This window comes from Acomys minous (assembly GCF_964271855.1).
Source record: "Acomys minous genome assembly, chromosome: 9".
Lineage (NCBI taxonomy): Eukaryota > Metazoa > Chordata > Mammalia > Rodentia > Muridae > Acomys > Acomys minous.
The window spans coordinates 82,739,751-82,761,188 of NC_140490.1; the positions used below are offsets into that span (position 1 = coordinate 82,739,751).

A 21,438-nucleotide genomic window follows, 5' to 3' on the forward strand; every position below is an offset into this window, starting at 1 on the left:
TGACCAGTCAGGGACACAGTGGACTCAGGAGCCAAACTGTGACCCCGAGCCATTTCTTTGGTTGTTGTTGTTGTTGTTGTTGTTGTTTTGGTTTTTTCGAGACAGGGTTTCTCTATGTAGCCTTGGCTGTCCTAGACTCGTTTTGTAGACCAGGCTGGGCTCAAATTCACAGCGGACCGCCTTTCTTTGCCTCCCTCCAGAGTGCTGGGATTAAAGGCCTGGGCCACCAAGCCTGCCACACTGAGCCATTTCTAAGGCAGGCTTTTTCTAAGAGAAACTGTAACCAGGTTGCAACCAGATAAGCAGGTGTGGGAAGCAAGGGGAGGGCAGCGTTGCGCCATGTTGACTAGCTAAACAAAGCAGTTGAAGATGATTGGCTAAGATAGAGGGGAGAGGAGCTTGGGACATTCCGGTTCCTGACCATTCCAGGAGAAACCAACATGGCAGGATAGTGTGGTTTTGTTTAAGTGGAACCTAGAACATTCATTCAAGCAGAACATCCAGCAAGTATTGACTTGTAAGTAAAAGGCAAAGCCTAAGAACTTGAACTTAATTTAAGCTGAGGATAAAAATGGAGACTTCAAAACACAATGGCTGTGGTGATGCTAAGCAGGAAGGCCTGGACATGTCTGGACATGGCTCAAAGTTGGTGCGCCTCAACACTCTCAGTGAGGACGGCCCACATCTCTTGGCAGTCTGTTCCTGGTGATTTCCTTGGCTTCTTCCATTCTCGTGGCTACAAGTTCAGCATGTTCTGCAGCCTCCTCCTTATTTCTATTCCTGTGCTGTTTCTTCAGGCTCTGTGTTGTTATTTGTGTTGCAGGACATGTGGAGTCAGCCAGATGCTGAATCTTGGGCACTTTGTTCCTGGGCTTCTTACCTTCTTCACTAAAGGGCTTTCTGACAGCCCATCAGTGAATGCCATCTTCCTTAGAGCTATGGAAGAGCTTTAGGTTTCTGAAGGCTCTTTGGACTCTAACTGCCAGAGCACAGTAGGATCTGCTGGTCCAGGACTAGCCTTCTCTCCCTCTCTCTGCACCATCATCGTTATCATCATGACCACCACCACCACCATCATCATCATTATTAGTTTTTGTTATTATTTGCAATAACCAAATTGAGAGTACTCAGCTTGGGATTCACTGTGTTGGGTCTGTTTGATTTTTGCTTCTTTGTTTGAAACAAAATCTCAATCATTCTATTTACCAATGAAGACTCAGGAGCCAGATGCTGGGGTGAAAGCCTGCCAGCTCTGAGAGGCAGAGAAAGCACCCAGTTGACCTTCCTCCACATCCAGTGTCCCTCCCCAAAACTTCCCCTTCTCTACTCCATCTCAAAAACCCATAAAACTGAATGTCCCTCCCTTTTGCTTCCTGTGCAGCTCTCTATCCTGTCCTCCTGACTTCCTCTTACTCCCTATGGTTTCTCCCATGTTCACTCACTGTCAACTGGATGCTTGCTCCACCTGTTAATCTAAGGCTTACTTTATTTAACCTGTTTGGAATAGTCATCAGAAAACTTTAAGATTAAAGCTGTGTGCCAAGGCTGACCACAACACAGCTAGACACAGGGTTTTTTAAATTTGTGTTTTGCAGTAAATAACACAATCTCAGAATTCACAGAGTGATCTAATATCCTGCAACATCTCTTTCTTGTCTGAATAAAAAGGAAAGATTTTTTAGCCTTGATACCGTAAACCTCTTTACAATGAAGAAGCTATTTCTGCCAAGCTTTCCACAATGTCCAGCTTGGTTGTATTTGGCAGTATTAGTATTAGTATTGTGCTTCTCTTGTGTGTCCTAGTGACGAGCCTATTCCTCCTGCCCAAGTTCTGATGGCCACGGTGCTTCCTGGGGCAGTTTGAATGCAGGTGTGCAGGGTACCAAGGCCTCTTCTAGAAAATCAACTAAGACAACCCCGGGTTCTACCAGGAGAGGGTGATGGTTTGGGGAGAGTGGACATTTTCTCACAGTAATGAAGAAGACAAGTATGTGTGCCCACATATTCCAATATACAACCCGTGTTCCATCCTGGAAAGCCAGCTAGAGCCACAGTGAAGCTGTGCAGGACACAGCACATGCCGAGGCTCACGACATAGAAGCATCAACCCTTCACCTGCTGTAAAACCTGTCCTTCCACCAGGAACTCTACCCTCCCACAGTCTCTAAATTACATCAACAGAATCCTCATGTTCATGAGTCATGATGCAAGGGAGGCTCCCTGAATGCAAACACACACACACACACACACACACACACACACACACACACACACACAGTGTGACTATGTAAAATATTCTCTTGCCCGCAGCTGGACTTTCTGTCTCTGAAGACAGAACCAGACTAATTTAAATTGAGGTTTATAGCTTTTACAATTCAACATGAAACTTTCCACCATTCTGGGCCACTACATAGAATGCATGGTGGCACCACAGGCTGGGTGTGCAGCAATCCCCAGTGTTGGGTGACTGTCATGTTTTACATCTGCAGCCCCTTCATGAGAAAGAATGGAAACCCAGTGGTTGAGAGAAGGCAGCTGCAGCACAGGGCAAACATGGACTTGACAGAGTCTCTGGTCAGAGTAGGGCTGAGAAAGCCAGCCCAGCACTGCGAGACCTGCAAGCCCATGGAGACGGAGGCTCTGAGCAAATCTGGGCAGCATGGCCATTCACTCGCACAGTTGCTCTGGTGAACGGTCCCCTGAGGACAGACACACAAAGCAGATGCTCCCAGGAGTCTCTGCCCCTAACACACTGGGCTCTGCCTTAAAAGAGATGGATTGCGACTTATCCACACTCTTCACCTAAAAGTTTTGAACTGTTGCCTCCAAAACGAAGGCATTGAAGGCAAGTCCTCAGCTAAAAACACAAAATACCAACCCAAGCTAAAGGATTCATGGTGCACAGAGGTGAGACAGGAGACAAGGTATAGTTAGTGTTGGAGCAGGCACAAGTGGCCCAGGATAGCAAGCTGCCCATTGTGATTCAGTGAGTGAGGTGAGGCCAGGCCTCTGTGACATCACAGAGTTAACTCCTGCTCCAGGAAGAGCAGCAGTCTTAGGCAGAGGACAACTCAGAGTCCACCAAGGAGGGCTGAAATTTACAGCAGTCCCATGTGCCTGCCTACTTTAGGACTTCTGGGGTGAACCCTGAATAGGCATGTGCCCTAAGAAGAGGAGGTGTTGGCCTGGGCCTACCCCTAACCGTGAGAGGCCTGGGCCCTAAGAAGAGGATGTGTGGGCCTGGGCCTATCCCCAACCCTGAAGAGGCTTGGGCCCTAAGAAAAGGATGTGTAGGGCCTGGGCCTATCCCCAACCCTGAAGAGGCCTGGGCCCTAAGAAAAGGATGTGTAGGGCCTGGGCCTATCCCCAACCCTGAAGAGGCCTGGGCCCTAAGAAGAGGATGTGTGGGCCTGGGCCTATCCCTAACCCTGAAGAGGCCTGGGCCCTAAGAAGAGGATGTGTGGCCTGGGCCTATCCCCAACCCTGAAGAGGCCTGGTCCCTAAGAAGAGGATGTGTGGGCCTGGGCCTATCTCCAACCCTGAGGAGGCCTGGGCCCTAGGAAGAGGATGTGTGGGCCTGGGCCTATCCCCAACCCTGAAAGGCCTGGGCCCTAAGAAGAGGATGTGTGGGCCTGGGCCTATCCCCAACTTTGAAGAGGCCTGGGCCCTAAGAAGAGGATGTGTGGGCCTGGGCCTATCCCCAACCCTGAAGAGGCCTACGCCCTAAGAAGAGAAGGTATGGGGCTCAGGCCTATCCCCAACCCTGAATAGGCCTTGGGTCTAAGAAAATGGGGTCTTAGACTGGGCCTTTCCACAACCCTGAAGAGGCCTAGGCGCAATGAACCTGAGGTGCTGGATTCGGCCTATCACCAACTCTGAGGAGGCGCTATGATGTGGTGTTGGCATTGGCCTATTGGAATGCCTGACTAGGCTGAGGCCTGAGGAAGAATGATGGGCCTGGGACAAACTTGAATCATGATGAGGCTTTGACCCAAAGACGTCTTGTGGACCTGGGCCAGTCCACAACCCTGAATAGGCTGGGGCCATAAGAAGTGTGAGCACTGGCCTATTGTGACCCATTAAGTGGCCTAGGCCAGAGGAAAAATAATATACCTGGGGATACTTCTAATTCTGATGAGGCCTGGGCCCAAAGGAAATCATGTGTTGACCTGGCTGTATCCCCAACCCTGAAGCGGCATGTGTCCAAAGAAGTCTGGGTCTACCCCTAATTCTGAAGAGGCGTCGGCCAAAGAAGAGGTGTGGGTCTCGGCCTATTGAAAATCAGGAAAAGGCCTGGACCTTAAGAAAAGATGTTGGTCTGTGCTAATACATTCCCTAAAGGGGCCTGAAGCAAAGAGTACAAATGTGAGCCTGAGCCATTCTCCTGCAAAAGAAAGGGGCCTTAGACAATCAAAATGGGGTCTTCTGGAAAGCCTGGCCCTGAAGTGTTGATCTTAAACATCTGCATGTGTGTGTGTGTGTGTGTGTGTGTGTGTGTGTGTGTGTGTGTGTGTGTGTATCTCTGTGTGTATGTGTCTGTATCCATGCCCACTGACTAGACATCGATGCCTTGGAGTCCTTCTGTCCTTGCCAGAACCTACGGAGAAGGATCCCAGATCGCAAGAGCTTTTCTACGCAACTCTTAGAAGTCCTGAAATTTATCATCTTTCATTATCTTTCTGGTACACGGCTTGTCCTAGCTCTGTATGTAATTTTAAATAAATGAAGTCTCACTGGCTAACAGGATTATTCTGAAATGCTTAATTTCTCAGTGATCTCTTCCCTCTCTGGCTGAAGTCCTTAGGAACAGGCTGAGATGGTCACACACAACCAGCAAGTGGAGGAGGCTCCATGTGGAGACCAAGATCTGTGCTCAGAGCTCGGCCTCCAGAGCAGTGTGTCTCTGTCCATGGCTGGTATCTTTGCCCTTTGTTACAGTCTTAGAAATCAAACCAGATCAAATGACCCAAGTCCCCACAGAAGACAAGGATGTATCCTGAAATCAAAGGTGCCCGAGAGAAACCCTCAAACACAAGGACCCTGACATGAGACACTGGCCTTTGAGTTGCTGGTCAGAGGAGCACAAAAGACCCCCAAACATTAGAGATTGTCGCTGCCACCTTTGGTCACTTCTGTGATCTCACCAGCAAAGCCCTATTACTGAATACACCAAGGGCATGGGACATGGGATTCAGAGATGTGGGCTGAATGGGGCACTGAATCCTCCTCCGTGAGGACTAGCTTTCCTAACCCTGCCAGATGCCATAGAGTCTACCAGGGTGAGAACCGATCTTGCTCCTGTCAACCACAAAATAAAGAGTATACTGTAGCTGGGCGGTTGATGGCCAGGATTCAAGGCCTGGGAAGGTAGAGGCAGGGGGATTACTGTGAGTTCCAGGCCACCCTAGTTACACAGAAAGACTTAGTAACACAGGTGCCTGGACCCCCGCGGCATCCACATGCAAATGTGTTAGTGACACAGACTTTCCACCTGCACAGAATTAACTGCACACGGATCCTGCACCTGAGTGTCCAGTGCCCAGCGCAGAACTCCTAGAAGACACCAGAGAAGCCAGGGCTCTGCGAGGCAGCGAGTCCGCCTTCCCCTGTCACAGTAAAAAGCAGCAGGGAGACCACTGCACGGTCATGGCACAACAGGGATGTTCCACACAGGGCTCTGCTCCCCAGGCTCTGAGCGACCACAGCCAGAGCACCTAAGTCATCCCGAGGTCAGGCTTCCGCCTGGAGCTGCAGCGCCCTCTGGGGAACAGGAGGAATCACGCGGGCGGCCGATCTTGCCGCTGGTTCACGTGGCCCGGGCACTAAGTTCACACTGGCTCCCGCGGATCCTCCCTGCGTGGGGACAGCGATCCCAGCTCACCATGGCGGGGGTTCGTTGCTCTCCTCAGATCTCCCTGCAGAGGACCACAGCGCCGGAAGGACAACCACGTGCCTGTTTCTCCAACGGTCTTCGCCTGGAGGGCCGGAAGTGCCCTCCTCATATTGACTGGTGGGTCCGTCTGGACGCTCTGATTGGCTAATGAGGCTTAACTGACAGGAGCTTCTCCCTTAGGGACCAAGTACTCTGAAGGGACAAAGCACAGTGATTCAGGCTTCCACTCCAGGAAAAACAAAACAAAACAAAACTGTCTCATACTCGCGGAGTTTCGCATTGCTCCTGAACTGTAAAGTCATCCATGCACTATTCTTGCACTCAGTGTTCACTTCTTGTAGGCATTAGGTGTCTAGTGTACAAAGATCAATGTGCAGTGAATTGATGCCCCTGCCTCAAAGCCAGCCAAACAACCAAAACAACTTGGTCCTTGACACCAAACACTAACAATTATAGCCCCTATAGGGTAGTGACCTGGGTAAGCACTTGGAATGAGAAGACAGAAATAGAAAGTCTGGCCAGACATGGTGCCAGACCCCTTTAATCCCAGCATCTGGGAGGCGGAGGCAGTCAGATGGCTGTGAGTTCGAGGCCAGCCTGGTCTACAAAGTGAGTCCAGGATGGCCAAGGCTACACAGAGAAACCCTGTCTCAAAAGGTCAAAAGGATATATATAATGTCAAGAAAGGTTATTAAGATGCACAGCTCTCTGATGCACTTTTTGGTGGAGAATGAGACAGTTATCAGAAAGATAATTTAGCAATGTTAGCAGAAGAACACAGGACACCTCAGAGTGAGCACAGAGCAGCCATGAGACTGCAAACCACAGACTCTCAGGCTGAAGAGCCTGGTTCCTTGACTTCCTCAAGAAGCTTGGTCAAGCATCAAACCAGACCTCCCCAAGTCTCCCATAGATAGAAACCAAAAGTAATGTTCCCTTGGTGCTTTTATCAGGGCATTGAGAACATCTTGGATAAATTTGGTTCCCAAAAGGCTCACCTCCAACCTAAATATGTTTTTACATATGTCCCTTAACATGTGACAATGGAAACAAAAGTATCAATGCGTGGAAAGAGAGTTGACAAAGAGAGACCAGAAGAGACTAGAGCTGAAATCTACCTAATAGAGAACAAGAAATATTAATGACACCAAATGGACATAGTAGAAACACTGTGACCTAAATAACTTCTTCAAAGACAACAGACACTGGTTGCTAATTTCCCTAAAGCTAAGAGTGGTGGTCCAGTCCTGGAATCACCACAAGGAAGGCTGAGGCAGGAGCATGACAAGTTTAAGGCCTGCTATGACTACAGACTGTGTGGGCAAAATATTTGGAGGACTTAACCAGACCCTGGCTCAAAATATGTTTTTGTTTCAAGCTCAGTAGGCAGATGCTGGCCAACAATTACTGCCAGCTATTCTCTACCCCAAAAGGATTAAAGACACTACAGCCAATAGAGTGAAAATGGGTGGGTTAGAAGGGAGAGCCATGGGAGGAGCCAGCTAGCTGGCTGAGTGAGTAGAGACACTTGCCTCCAAGTCTGAAGGCCTGAGTTCTATAACCTGGAGAGATGCTGCACTTCCAACTAGTCCTCTGACACCCACACGTGTCCTGTGGCTTATGTCTTTACAAATATCTCAGTGGCACAAATCACGATGATAAAAAACCACGTGAGGGGCTGAGGGTGTGGTTAGCAGCAGAGCCCTGTCAGTGCTCCATAGGTGGTGGGACAAGGGAGCTGACATTTGAGGTGGCCTAACCGTGTTTAGAGCACCAGGCAACATATAATCTGGTGGCTAAGAAAGGTCACATGAGTAAAGTTCTCTTAAGTACCAGCTATATATAATCACAAGCACAAGCTACACATGATAAAAACATGGCGTTCCCAGAGCCATGATTATGTGTTTGAATGAAAGCATCAAACAACAATAAGTAATTTGAAAAAAACTCTCTCCTCTCCACTATACTTTGGAGGAGCACAAAACCCACCGTAAGAACAACTCTGCGTTTTGTGGAAGCTGAGGACACATATGGAATGGCTTGTTTCTCACAAGCGCTCAGAATTTCCAGAACATTAACTATATCCCTGGACCACGTTCTGACAAGTATGAGCCATCAATGTTTGAAACACCTACCGATCCCCAGCTTTCTGTCTTTACCCTCTCATACTAAACCCTCCTCTTGGAACTCCCCACCCCCTTGGAGACCCTAATTGCTGGTGTTTTGTGCCATAGACCAGGCTGGCTTAAACTTTTAATATTCTTCTTCCTCCTCCTCAATGCTGGTGTGATATGCCAGTGCCACCACAGGAAGCATGGAAGTGTTAGTGTTTTTGGCTATCAGTGTGCAGCTGAGAGAAGTGTGAGCAATCCCAGGTGTCCCTCATTGGATTTGCTGATGCCTGGTGATTATTAATGTGATGATTTAAATTTGACCTGGGGGCTGGAGAGATGGCTCAGTGGTTAAGAGCACTGACTGCTCTTCTGAAGGTCCTGCGTTCAATTCCCAGAAACCACATGGTGGCTCACAATCATCTATACTGTGATCTGATGCCCTCTTCTGGCCTGCAAGGATACAAGCAGGCAGAGCACTGTATTCATACTAAATAAATAAATAAATAAATCTTTAAAAAATAAAATTGAGCTGGATGGGCTGGGCACCCTTTCTGCTCTGAGGCAGGGGCATAACTCCACCTCACATTCTGTTATCCGCTGTCCATGCCAGAGACCCTGTTTCCATGAGGAATAAGGGGAAGTAGCTACTTAGTGCAGGGAGACCGCAGGGCTGAACCGTAGAGTGCAGAGCCCTGGTGTATGCTGAGTTAGCAATTGTGTTTCTGGGCTGATCCTCCTGAGCATCATACAGACCTGGAGACTTGTTCTCACTACCGACATTTTCCTTGATAAAGCTCTGAGTCTGTGGCACGGTTCCTCACTGAGGAGGCTCATTAAATTCAGGACAGCGTCACCTCCAGGCTTCCAGAAAAAATATTTTGAGACAGGGTCTCTCTTGATGAGTCATGTTGTCTTGGTCCCAGTGTGTGGCTGGATAGGGCAATGCCCCTGTCCTCCTGGGTCAACCTCCTCAAGGCTAAGATTACGGGTTCATAACACCACACGGTTCTAGTGGAACCGTTTGAGTCGTGGAATGGGCTGTCAGCTGCAGTAACAGGGGAATTATCCTGTGTGGAGGATGACTTTTGCCTTGAAGCCAGAATGGAAGGAACGGTTTACTGTGCGCACTGCAGGGGGAAAGAGGCTGGGCAGTAGCCGGGCCACAGACTGCTTAGTTTAAGTCAGCGAGCTTCAAGGGTCTCCATTATAACGAAGGTTCTGATGTGGCAGGCGAATGCATTTCAGTGAACTCTACCAGTATGCATTAATCCATACCGTAAAAATGAAGGCAAGCCAGACTAGTGGGCATACAATATGGGGAGGCTAACCTGAGCCAATGTAGTTTCCAGTTGGGCAACTCTCTCATATGGTTAAGTGCAAACCCGGTTGGCTCACTCCAGTCTGGTGAGAGGACGGAGACACAGGGCGTTTGGCTCTGGCTTCTGTGTCGGCATACAGCACTCAGCAGCTAACGTTTTACACAGGGCAGGTCCACACAATGAATAGTCACCAGGATCGCAGTAACTCTTATAAAGAGAAGCGTATAACGGAGGCTTGCTCACAGCTGTAGAAGTCTAGTCCGTTGTCATCATGATGCAGAGCCTGGTGGTCCCCAGGCAGACATGGCTGCTTAGAAGTCAATATGCTTACCAACCAATAGCAGGAAGACTTAAGGGTTCTAGACATGGCTTGGGTCCTTGAAACCTTACAGCCCACTCCCAGTGTCACACCTCCTCAACAAGACCACACCTACTCCTACAGGACCACACCCCAAATCCCTCCAAAGGAGCGCTATTCCCTGATGAGTAAGCATCCAGACACATTGGCCTACGGGATCCACTGTACAACAAAGAACATTCTTGCAGCATACGACATCCCCGAATATACATTACCATCCCAAGGAGGAGGAATGGAAGCACAGTAAGGAGATGCAGGAACAAAGCAACTGGGCGAAGGGCAAACTTTGCAGCTACACATCTGATGTCAGAATTGCTCTTCAGATCTCCAGCGCCACTCACCTTTCCTGACTGTCACACTCTTCTCTCTCTTGGGCTGGTTCCACATCCTGTCAGTGCGCCTCCTCAGAAGGCATCCCATGACTCTGGCATGTTCAGGACAACCCAGGCTTCGCCTTCACAGCTTCACTCAGTGGTTTCTCTGGGATTTTATGCAGGGACACCCTGTGACCCAGGCCTGTCCTCAGTCCCAAAGTAACATCACGCAACCTCTTTTTGTGTCTCCTTGAATTTTAAGCCAGAACCAAGTAGCAGAACGCGCTGAGTTCTGCGCTTGCTGGGGCTGCACTTGGCCTCTTCCTCCAGTCGCGTTTGTACCGTCTTCCTGTTGGTGACGGCTTCCTTCACTGCCCAAGCTTTCCTTAACATACTTAGCACAAGTTGGAGCCTGAGCTGGTGGGGGTCTTGCTGTGATGTCACCCCTCCCGTTAGTCATCTGTCGTCAGGCTTTTCATTAAACTTCTTACCTCCACTTTGCACAGCCTGGTTCTCCTGCTCTCCTCAGATATAAATTTTGTATTTTTCTTTCCTCAGGTTGCTCCTTTTCACTATAAACCTGCATAAGGGTGAGCACTAATAAGCACACACCAGAATCAATACTAGGTTGTATTCAAATCTCTTCTGCTGATGCCATCAATATGCACCTCTTTAATTTAGCCTCCTTCAGCAAGCAGGCAAGAAAGCAGCCACATTGTTCACCAAAATATCACAGGAACCATGTCTCCCTTACTAATACTCTCTATGGCCTCTTGAGCCAGGCCATCATAATCTATAACTTTCTCAGCACCACTGTCTTCCACAATCCTTCTAGAATGGTCCCGTAAGTGCCACTTACGTCAGTCAATCACTTTCTTTATCCAAAGTCCCAAAGTCCACATTCCACCAACAATCAGCATGCTCAGGCGTGTCACAGCAGTGCCCTGTCCCCTGGTGCCAACTTCTGTCCTAGTCAGTGTTGTATTGATGTGATGACACACCATGACCACAACAACTCTTTTTTTTTTTTTTACATGAAAGGTGATGGCAGTCAGAATGATATTTTTTGTGACCCAGACATACAGTTTCAGTTTAATAAATTAAATTGTGAAATAATATCTGTAGCCCCGTTTTATAAATGGTGTATTTAAACGGAAGGGTTAACTGGTTTGTCAAAATCATTCCTACTGATATGACCAAGTTAGCCCAGATCCTAGAGTACAAATAAATTTCACAGGAAAATTTTCTCCCCTGCTATGAAATAAATTCAGTCATGCAAAATAAACTTATTATTTATAGACAGTAGTTCTGAAGATATACATCCTTAAAGAAATATTAGTGAAAAACAATATACTTTCCAATTTTTTTTTCACTTACTAACTGGTGCTCAGGCTGGGCTATGCCTCCTCTGGTCAAAGTCAGTGTGGAAGAGCACGAACCATTCCCAGGTTCTTAGTCATGTTGTAGAGTTTAATGCTACCTTGCCAGGCCACGCCCTGAGCTCCCCAAGACCTGCACAGCGCTGTGTTGGGACTGAGACCCACACCTGCACGGGCTACTTATTTCTGAGGTGACGTCATCGTCTGTGACGATGCAGCTAATGCAGCAGAAGTCTGACAGACTGGGATTCTGTGTCTTCTGTGCTCTCAGGATGCTCCAGGGTTTCTTCCACCTGCACTTCTAGGGATGGAGGTTATTCAGATCTTCCTATTCTTAGATGTCATGAGGCCAACTCTGAGATCCTACTCACAGTGAATGGAGTCCTTTATGCTCTCTGCTTCCTGATGCTGGGAGAGTGTCTGTGAGGGAAACTCTTGGTCACACATGTGGAGAGCCACAGATAGCAGCGCCCCCTGCTGCTTCCCCGGCGCAATGCGCCCCTTATGCGCATGCGCAATGCACCTTTGAGCGAGCCCCTTATGCGCATGCCTGAAGGCATAGCGTGAGGTGGCGTGATCCGAACGCACCAACCAAGAGTGACAACGTGGCAGTTTCTGATAGGACCAGGCACAGTTATAAAGGTTCTGTGGGAGCTTTTCCCAGGGTCACTCTGGTAGTCAAAGTTCCTGAATAAACTGCTGCAAGAAGAGTTCCCGGTGTTGGTGTCTTTCCTGCTGGTAGGGGGCGGCGTCGACACACACAGGCTGATGCTTGGCTGGCCATGTCTTAGTCATAACCTCAAGGGTTTGTCCAGGCTCAGGTGCAATGGGGCCACACAGGAGCTGGCAGTAATGCAGACTGAGATGTCGTCCCCACTGGGGTACAGGACTCTTTGGGGTGTAAGAACTGTTCCAGATTCCTATTCACCATCCTTGGCCTGGTAATGACCCTTCAACTAAAAGGTGCAGGACAGTTGGTGGGGATGGTCCCTTAGCCTCCCAGACTAACGCTAAGCTAGTTGGCAGCTGAGTTTCATGGCTGCAAGGGCCACAAAGCAGGAAGGCTGGTGTGCCCTGGCTTACACAAGGTTAAGATAATGCAAGTAAATCCTTAATTTATCTACTACTGTACAGATTCTACTTGGTTTTGAGGTTGGTTGTCTTACTTCCTTTTTTGGCTGTAATAACCCTTTCTCTCTTGCGTACCAAATATCAGGGTGTGCTATTTGGGTTTGCAGATTGAGGATGCAGTGTATTGTGAAGGAGATGTCACAGTAGCAGGAGACTGATGCTGTCAGGTCAAACTGCATTCGTGATTTGCGATGAGGAAGAAATGAATGTTGATGCTCAGCTCCCTCTCTCCTTTCTGCAGCCTAGGAACCCTACCCAAGATGGTGCAGTCCACCTTGAGGAGAACCAGAATGGGCTCTGCTTCCCACCTCAGTTCATTCCTCAAGACAATTCCCACACAGCCTTGCTCAGTGGCTCTTCTTGCAGGAGATGCTAGGTCTCTTCAGATGACAACTGAAATTAGGCATCACATTGGTCAACAGTATATGGTTACTGGCTTTGACCTGTGTCTGTGGTCTTTGCTTGCTGTTGGTTACTGGTCTCTGCGTGGTGAGCCTGGCACTGTGTTCTTACGACACCACCCTGTTCTGGTTCTTATGCCCTGCTCTTCAGTGGATGGAGTTTTACTCCTGGTTAGAGGAGGCTAACACAGTTCTGGTAGCCCAGGCCATAGGGACTGACCCAAGTAGATAGGACGGTTTTCAAAAACTGTGTTTAACCCTGATGGCCTTGATGATGGGTTTCAGTTTTAAATTCTTCTCATGATTTTCCTTCCCCAAGCAGTAGGGTCTGGGGAGGGGCAGTGCTGCTGGCAACTCCTTTCCTCTGCGTTCCTGAGTATACCTTCCCATTTTCTTACACTAAAGCAAGAATTACGCTTTCTTCAGTCCTTGCGAAGGTATCAGGATATGTGAGTAGGTTGATGTCTCTGTGGGAAGATGGTCACTGAAGGATGTTACTCATCCACATATCTCCACACATCTCCTCTAATTAAAATGTACAAGATGAGTAGCAATGCTAAAGGCACAGGCCAGAGTCCTTATAGGAGAAAAAGCAAAGAGCACTGAATGGAGAAACACTCTGCTGTGTTTGCATAAAATGCAAGGCGGGGGTCAATAGTAGGGAAGAATTTTATATAAAATTAAAATGCTTATAACTAACTTCTTAGGAGGAAAGACTGAATCACTGAAGAACGTTAAGCAGCGTTGTCTCCCTCAAAACCTTTTTATTTCTACTACCAGGACAGAGCGACTAAATGAGGGAAGAGACGGTGGAAGCACGCTGTGGGGAAATGGAAATGGAGGTGAAGCCTTTGGGGGGTGTTTATCGGGCGAGTATCAGCCATGCTCTGGATGTGGTGACCGAATGCAGCAGAGCAGAGCAGGTCAGAAGCTTCCACCTGCCTGTCCTGGGATCCCGTCTTCCGTTCTGCCTTCTTAATAGGTCTCAACTGTTGTGCTTGGTCTGGTGTTATACACCCAACTCTTAATGACTGGCCCCAAGATCTGGTTATAGCCCAGAGGAGGACACTCTGACATACACCAAGGCTGTTGTGTAAAGTTTGCTAGCCGTTAGTCTTGTTCAGTTAAATAAAGTCGGTGTCAATCTATAGCTGGGCAGAAGAGAAGTAGGCGGGGCTTAGGTTCTGGTGCTTGATGTCTCAGAGGAACCATGAGGAAGCAGAAGTCTAGGAGGAGAAGAAGGAGAGGAAAGAAGCCGCCAGGGGGCAGCATAGAGCAGGAACATGTGCACATGAGGGCTGTCAGGATGGAACAGAAGCAGCACAGGCAGGAACAGCTGTGCCAGATAATACTGAGGTACAAGGCTGGGAAAGAGCAAAACAGCTTAAAGGGCTGATAGCTGCACAGCTCTGGTGCTTTACACCTTACTATAAATCTTTTATTTTGGAACAAAGCAGTATTAAGTGGAGTAGAAACACCTAATGATTATTTACAAGCAAAGGAGGTCATAGGAAACCCCTTGAAAAATGATTATCCATACACTCAAAACTTGACTCGGAGCAGCAAAGCACTTAGATTTTCTGTTTTATCTCTGATTAATATAGGAGGTTCGGCTGAGTTCATACTCCTCGTCGTAGAAGGCGTTGATATCTGGGAGAGAAACTCTTGCCTTCCCTGCGTCCTCGCTGCCTAAAACATAGCGTGATATCTAGAATTTGAGCATATGCTTGGTATCCTGAGGGAACCATGAATTAAGAGGGTGAAATGAGGCCAGGAATGGTGGCTCACGCCTTTAATCCCAGCACTCTGGAGGCACAGGCAGGTGGATCTTTGTGAGTTCAAGGCCAACCTGGTCTAAAAGGGAGTGCAGGCTACACAGAGAAACCCTATCTCAAAAAAAAAAAAGATGCTAAAATGAAAGTTGGGGTGCATGTCTATAAACATTCATCACCTTTTGTTCTAGTCTGTTTTCTTTTCCTTTCCTTCTTCTTTCCCCCGCCTCTCTCTCCCCTCCCCCTCCTCCTCCTTTGTCTTCTTTTGAGGTACTAAATCCCACATTATAGTGGGGTTCATGCAGCAGCAACCTCAGGGTCCACGTGCAACATGATGCAATGGAGAATCTTGGCGGGACTTGAGACCTACTGAGTCAGCGTCCCTGGGGAGCGAGTCCAGCTTCTGTGTTAACGAGGCCTTTAAATCAAGCTGATGAAAACCAAAGGACACAGGTGGAGGCAGAGTACAGCACACGGTAGTGAATAGCTCTAAGTTAAGGCTAGGACTTCTTGTGTCTCTGCCACTGTGCGGTTGCTGTACATAACGTACTGGTCATTTTCTTTAAAGGTTTACTCCTGGTTTGCTTTATGTTGCTTTGAGAAAGGATAGATGAAAACCAGCCTAGGTGTGGAGCAGAGGCAGGAGCCTCGGAGGAAAGCTGCCTACTGGCTTGCTCAGCTTGCTTCTTTATATAACCCAGGGCCGTTTACCAGCTTAGGCTCCACCCCCCCACCCCCCACCCCCGTGTATTGGGCCCTCCCACATCAATAACCAGCTAAGAAAATATTGCCACAGGCATGTCTACAGGCATTGTGGTAATTTCTCAATTAAAGACCTTTCTTCCCAGATAATTCGAAGGTTGTATTGATTAAAACTATCCTGTACTTGTTTAGGGAGCATTTTGAATGGTTGACTATAAAGAAGTGATGAGCTTTTGAGGAGATACATTTACATTTGAACATTATATATTATGTTTTTTTAGGGCATAAATTTATATGTATATACACATACATACATACATACATACATACATACATACATACATACATACATACATATAAATTTACTTTACATTCCAAGTACACCTTCCCCTCTCTCCTTCCACTAACTCTCTCTCAGCTCCGCGCAACCCCATCCTTCCATCCTCCCTTTCTCCTCAGACAAGGTGAGGCCTCCCATGGCAATCAACCTGCCTTGTCTATCAAGTTACAGCAGGACTTCTCCTATTGTGGCTGGACAAAGCATCTCAGTTAAGGAAGAGAGAGCCAAAGGCAGGTGATAGAGTCAGAAACAGCCCCTACTCTTACTGTTAGAGGTACAACTTGAAGACCAAGCTGCACGACTGTTACCCATGTGCAGAGGTCTACCCCACACATGCTCTGTTTGGCTGTTCAGGCTCTGTGGGCCTCTATATACCCAGGTCAGTAGATTCTGTAGGTTTCCTTGTGGTGTCCTTGACCCCTCTGTCTCCTTTAATCCTTCCTGGCCCACTTCCAAAGGATTCCCCAGGATCCACCTAATGTTTGCCTTTGCAACTTTGTATCTGTTTTTCCATCAGTTGCTGGGTAAAGTTTCTCAAAAAACAACTATGCTAGGCACCTGTCAAAAATATAGCAGAATATCATTGATTAATACTGTCAGGGGTGGGCTCTCTCTGGTGGCATGGGTCCCAAGATGGGCCAGTCACTGGTTGGCCATTCCCTTGGTTTGTGTTCCTGTACATCTTATAAGCAGGACACACTGTGGGTTGAAGGTTTGTGGCTGGGTTGGTTCCCCCATCCCTTTCTTGGAAGTCTTTCTGGTTAAAGTAGATGGCCATCTCAGGTTCCATAGCCCCCAATGCTAGGGTCTCAGCTAGGGTTACCCTCCTAATTCCTGGGAATTCCCATGGTCCTAGGTTTCTAGCTTGTCCCATAGATGTGCCCTGCCCAGATTCCAGGGCTCTTACCCTGTACTCTTTCCCTCTGTCCTACCCCAACTTGATACCTCCTGCTCTCTTCCCCAACCCTCCACTACCAAGTCTCCTCCCTTTATTCACCCCGATATCTATTCTATTTCCTCGCCTGAGTAAGACGGAGATGGGTCTAGAGGTTAAGAGCACTGGCTGCTCTTACAGAGGACCTGGGGGTTCAATTCCCAGCCCCCACATGGCAGCTCACAACTGTCTGTAACTCCAAGATCTGACACCCTCATACAGACATACATGCAAGCAAAACACAAATGCACATAAAATAAAATAAAATTAAAAAAAACCAGGCAAGCTTCCCACATTGGGTGTCCTGTATTTTTATGGCTAAATCTACTTAGAAGTGAGTATCTACCAGGTTTGTGCTTATGGGTCTGGGTTACCTCACTCAGGATGGTCTTTTCTTCTTCCATCCATTTGTCTGCAAATTTCATGATGTCCTTGTTCCTAATAGCTGAGTGGTTTTCCATTGTGTGAATGGACCAGGATCTTTATCCATTCTTCCACTGAGGGTCATGTAGGTTGTCTCCAGTTTCTGGCTATTACTGATAATGCTGCTATGAACATGGCCTAGCAAGTGTCTTTACAGTTTGGTGGAGAATCCTTTGAGCATATGGCCAGCACCTCTGGGTATTAAAGTAGAAGTCTTCTCAATTCTGAGGAACAACTAGATTGATTTCCTAAGTGCTTATGTGAGTTTGGACTCCCAGCAGCAATGGAGAAGTGTTCCACTTTCTCCACATCCTTGCCAGCATGTGCTGTAGCTTGAGTTCTCTTGTTTAATTATCTATTCTCCTCACGTACTGATTATAGTCCCCTCCCTCCTCTCCTTCTGGTCCCTACCTCCCACCCTCTTCCCCTTCCCCCTTCACTTGTCCTCAGAAAAGGGAATCCCCCTCCCACCCCCCTACCCCAGCACGTTAAACTGAATAAGGATTTATCTTCTCCTCATCCACTGAGGCCAGGCAAGGAACCTCGGTGTGGGTGAAGTAATCTAAAACAGGCAACAGAGTCCATGTCACAGACAGCGCCTTATAACTTTCTAGGGGATCCACATGAAGATCACACTGCCCATGGGGTACACATGTGTAGGAGGCCTAGGTCCAGTCTGTGCATGCTCCTTGGTTGGTGCTTCTGTCTCTGTATTTCCCCATGGGACTAAGTTGGTTGACTCTGTTTGTCTTCTTTAGGGTTCTTGTTCACCCTGTTCCTTCTATCCTTCCCTTGTCCTCTTCCACAGGATTTGTCCAGCTCTGCCTGATGCTTGGCTGTGAGTCTCAGCATCTGATTTGATCAGCTTCTGTGTGTGGCCTCTCAGAGAATTGTTACATTAGGCCACTGTCTGTAAACATGGCAGAGTATTGTTAATGGTGCAAGGGGTTGGCTCTCTCCTATGGGGTGGGTCTCAAGTTGGGCCAAATATCGGCTGATCATTTCCTCAGTCTCTGTTTCGTCTTTTGCCCTGCACATCTTGTAGTTCTTGATCTTAGCCATTCTAAAGGGTTTAAGATGAATCTCGGTCATTTAGTTTTGCGTTTCCTGGATGACTAAGGATGTTGAACATTTCCTTAAAAGCTTCTAGGCCATTAGAGATTCCTCTGTTGAGAATTTTCTATTTATATTTGTACACCATTCTTAATTGCTTTATTTGGTTTGTTGAGGTTTAGTTTCTTAAGTTCTTTATGTATTATGGATATCAGACATCTGTGGGATGTACAGTATATAATGCATTCTAATGTCAAGAAAGATGACCATAAATATTTAAAGGTTTTATGTGTGAGTCAAAAATAGCTAAAAGGCCAGGCGTGGTGGCACATGCCTTTAATCCCAGCACTTGGGAGGCCTAGGCAGGTGGATCGACCTGAGTTTGAGGCCAGCCTGGTCTACATAGTGAGTCCAGGACAGGGAAGGCTACACAGAAAAACTCTATCTCAAAAAACAAACAAACAAAAAATAGCTAACAGATATATAGGCACATATTCAAGCTATTTATACATGGACTGTTTCTATGTAGTGGAGCTAAGTTTAGTGGATTTGCAACTGAAGGTACAGGAGAAGGGCGTAAAGCAAAGTTGATAATTCATGGAACAAGAGCATGGCATTTAATTAATCTGTCCTCATTACTTAAAGAATTGGACCAGCATTTCTGCAGTATGTTTTGTTGAATACTAGTGACTTGGATTGCACAGAACAGAAACATTTATTTAAATGTGCAATAATGAGGCTAATTTGAGTATGAGCATCCAAAAGAGAAGGTTGTTCCACAGGAGAGAGGCTTGTTTAATTTGATGTAGCTCAGGCTTGTCCAGAACGTGAATTTCCCCACATCCTTTTAGCCACTCACTTCTCTGAAATCATGATGTAGAACAATTTTATGTGATACGAGATGTAGTCCTTAATGTTATGTTTTCAAATGCAGTATTAGTGAATAGTGAAAATTAATCTCCTTTTGAAGTGATCTGTTTGTCTCTGGACTGTTACTGTAAGGGACACAGATGCCTTTGCTGTCAGGAGGGCAGCCTGTGAGTAGTGTAGCATGCAACACACATCAGTAAGGTCACTGGGAGCGGAGGCATGGAAAAGTGCCCAGGAAGTTGCAGAAAGACACCGTAGAAGCACAGTAAAATTCTGCTCACTTGAAGCTGGAAGAAAGAGAGAGCATTGCAGGATAAAGAGAAAAGAAAGCTCAGTGTGAGAATTTATTAAAGTCACTGATGATTGTTCTCTGGTTGAGGTTCGGGTTTTGAAACTGAAAGGACTAAGATTGAAAACATCTCTGAATGTGTCAACGGGAAACCTCCGGTCCACTGCATAGTGTCATCACTGAGTCATCTTAGCTGCGTTTTAATGCAGACATTTGTTCCATTTCATTATTATACTTATTTTAATAGTGTTGAGGATTAAATAGAGGCCTCATGCATGCCAGATAAGCGTCTACACCTGAAATACATCTCCAAGTTGTATTTAAACATTTCACTAGTGCATGTGATATGCACGTGGTGTACGTCACACGTGTGTGCACGTGAGTGTAAGGTTTCTATTGTGTTGAGGTGTAGTCCTTTATCCCTAACATCCATGGGACTTTTATCCTGAAGGGGTGTTGCATTTGCCAAAGGCCTTTTTAGCATCTGAAGGAATGAGATGCTAATGTGCTTTTCTCTTCTCAGTTTGCTAAGGTGGTGAAGTGCACTTACTGATTTTCATAGATTGAACCATCCCCACACCTCTGGGATAAAGCCGACCTGATGTCTGTGGATGATAATTTTTATCGTCTCTTTAATGTGGTTGACGAGCATTATGCTGAGTGTTTTGCACCTCTGTTCATAAGGGAAATCGTTTTGTAATTAACTCCGTTTGTTGGGTTTTCAGGGGTGTAGATACATGGATAACATGGCCTCATAGACTGGATGGACCAATGCTCCTTCTGTTTCTATTTTCTGAGATAAATTGTGGAGGATTGACATTATCACTTTTAAAGTATGGTAGACTTCTGTGCCCAAATAACGTTTTCTGGGTTTTGTTGGTTTGTTGGTTTGGGTGGTTGGTTGGTTTTGATTTTGTTCTCTGTGTGGTTCAGAGTCTTTTCATGACTGTTTCTACTTCCTTCCAGTTTAACGGTCTGTTTTAATTCCTTATCTGATGTTGATTTTACTTTGGAGAGTGGTATGTATCCCAAAAATGGTTGATCTTCCAATTTTGTGGAAAGGTTTTAAACGTATGTCTTAGGAATCTCTGGGTTTCCAAGGTGTCTGCTATTATGTACCCATTTTCTTTCCTCATTTGTTTTTTATTTTTATTTTTTTTTTTAGCTTTGCAAACTGCCTTTTACAATAACCACAACAGCAATTCAGGAAGCAATCCAGCAACCAGTCCAGGGTGGGAAAGCAGCAGCTTCCTGGCCACCAAGCTGCTCTCTCACCCCTCCCACTCCAAGGAGGCCTCTATTCCCCCACCTCCTTCCTGGATCTGAGACTCTGCTGCACTGGGCTACTGACAGGTGGTAGGCTCATGGCCCTATCCTCTTGGGTACAGAGACTCCCCACCTTACAAAAGGGGCAAGCTCAGGCACACGCAGTGCAGAGCCCTGCAGGGGTGGGAGGTGTGGGGAGGGGAACCTTGCACAGGCTAGGGGGGGCTGCAACCAATGCACTGTGCAGACCCCATGCCCCAGGGGACAGGGGGCAGCAGGCAGCACCACAGCAGAGAACCGCTGCCCTGGGTCTAGGTGCTCATTTTCATCTCCTATTTTGTTAGTTTGGACTTCTTTCTCTCTCTCCCTTAATGAAATTGGCTGAACAGTTTGTCAATCATACTGATTTTCTCAAACAACCAACTCCTATAGCCCAGGGATCTATGGGAGATTATATTCTATCTTCCACTGAATCTCAGAGACCATCTGCGAGAGGGTGCAAAGGTTTTAAGATCCAGGGGTTGGTCAGGGTGTTTGGAATAAAGTGTCTCCTGGACATGCCTGTCTTGCTGCACCTAGTCTCACTTGAGAGAGGGAGGCTGTGAGTGTTCTGGCCTGGAAGGGACAGGGACCCCTGCCCCCACCCCATCTGAGAGGCTGTTGGCAGTTGGGGACTCTAGAGGAGGAAGAGGAGGAGTCAGATTTCCTTGTGTTGCTCATGCCTGGCAGATTGAGTAAAACTTGGTGGATGGCTCTACACACATGAGAATTTGGACATGAAATGTTTGTGAGGTAGGTGATTAAAAAAGAGGACACCATGTTGTGTCCGTGGAGTGTGAGATCAGTGAGCATTTCAGAGAAATAAATGAGAATATGATCA

General features: G+C 47.1%; 2 protein-coding genes across 2 annotated transcripts in view; both read right to left on the bottom strand.

The window, feature by feature from the left end:
• The window catches only part of LOC311604975 (zinc finger protein 431-like), a gene marked incomplete at its 3' end in the record, with an annotated part of 53,281 nt that extends 47,305 nt beyond the window's left edge, over positions 1–5,976 (bottom strand). The window contains exon 1 of the mRNA XM_084795254.1: positions 5,882–5,976. The remainder of the gene's footprint in view (positions 1–5,881) is intronic.
• The window catches only part of LOC311604974 (zinc finger protein 560-like), a 225,943-nt gene that overhangs the window by 133,743 nt on the left and 70,762 nt on the right, over positions 1–21,438 (bottom strand). The gene's annotated exons all lie outside the window — the stretch shown is intronic.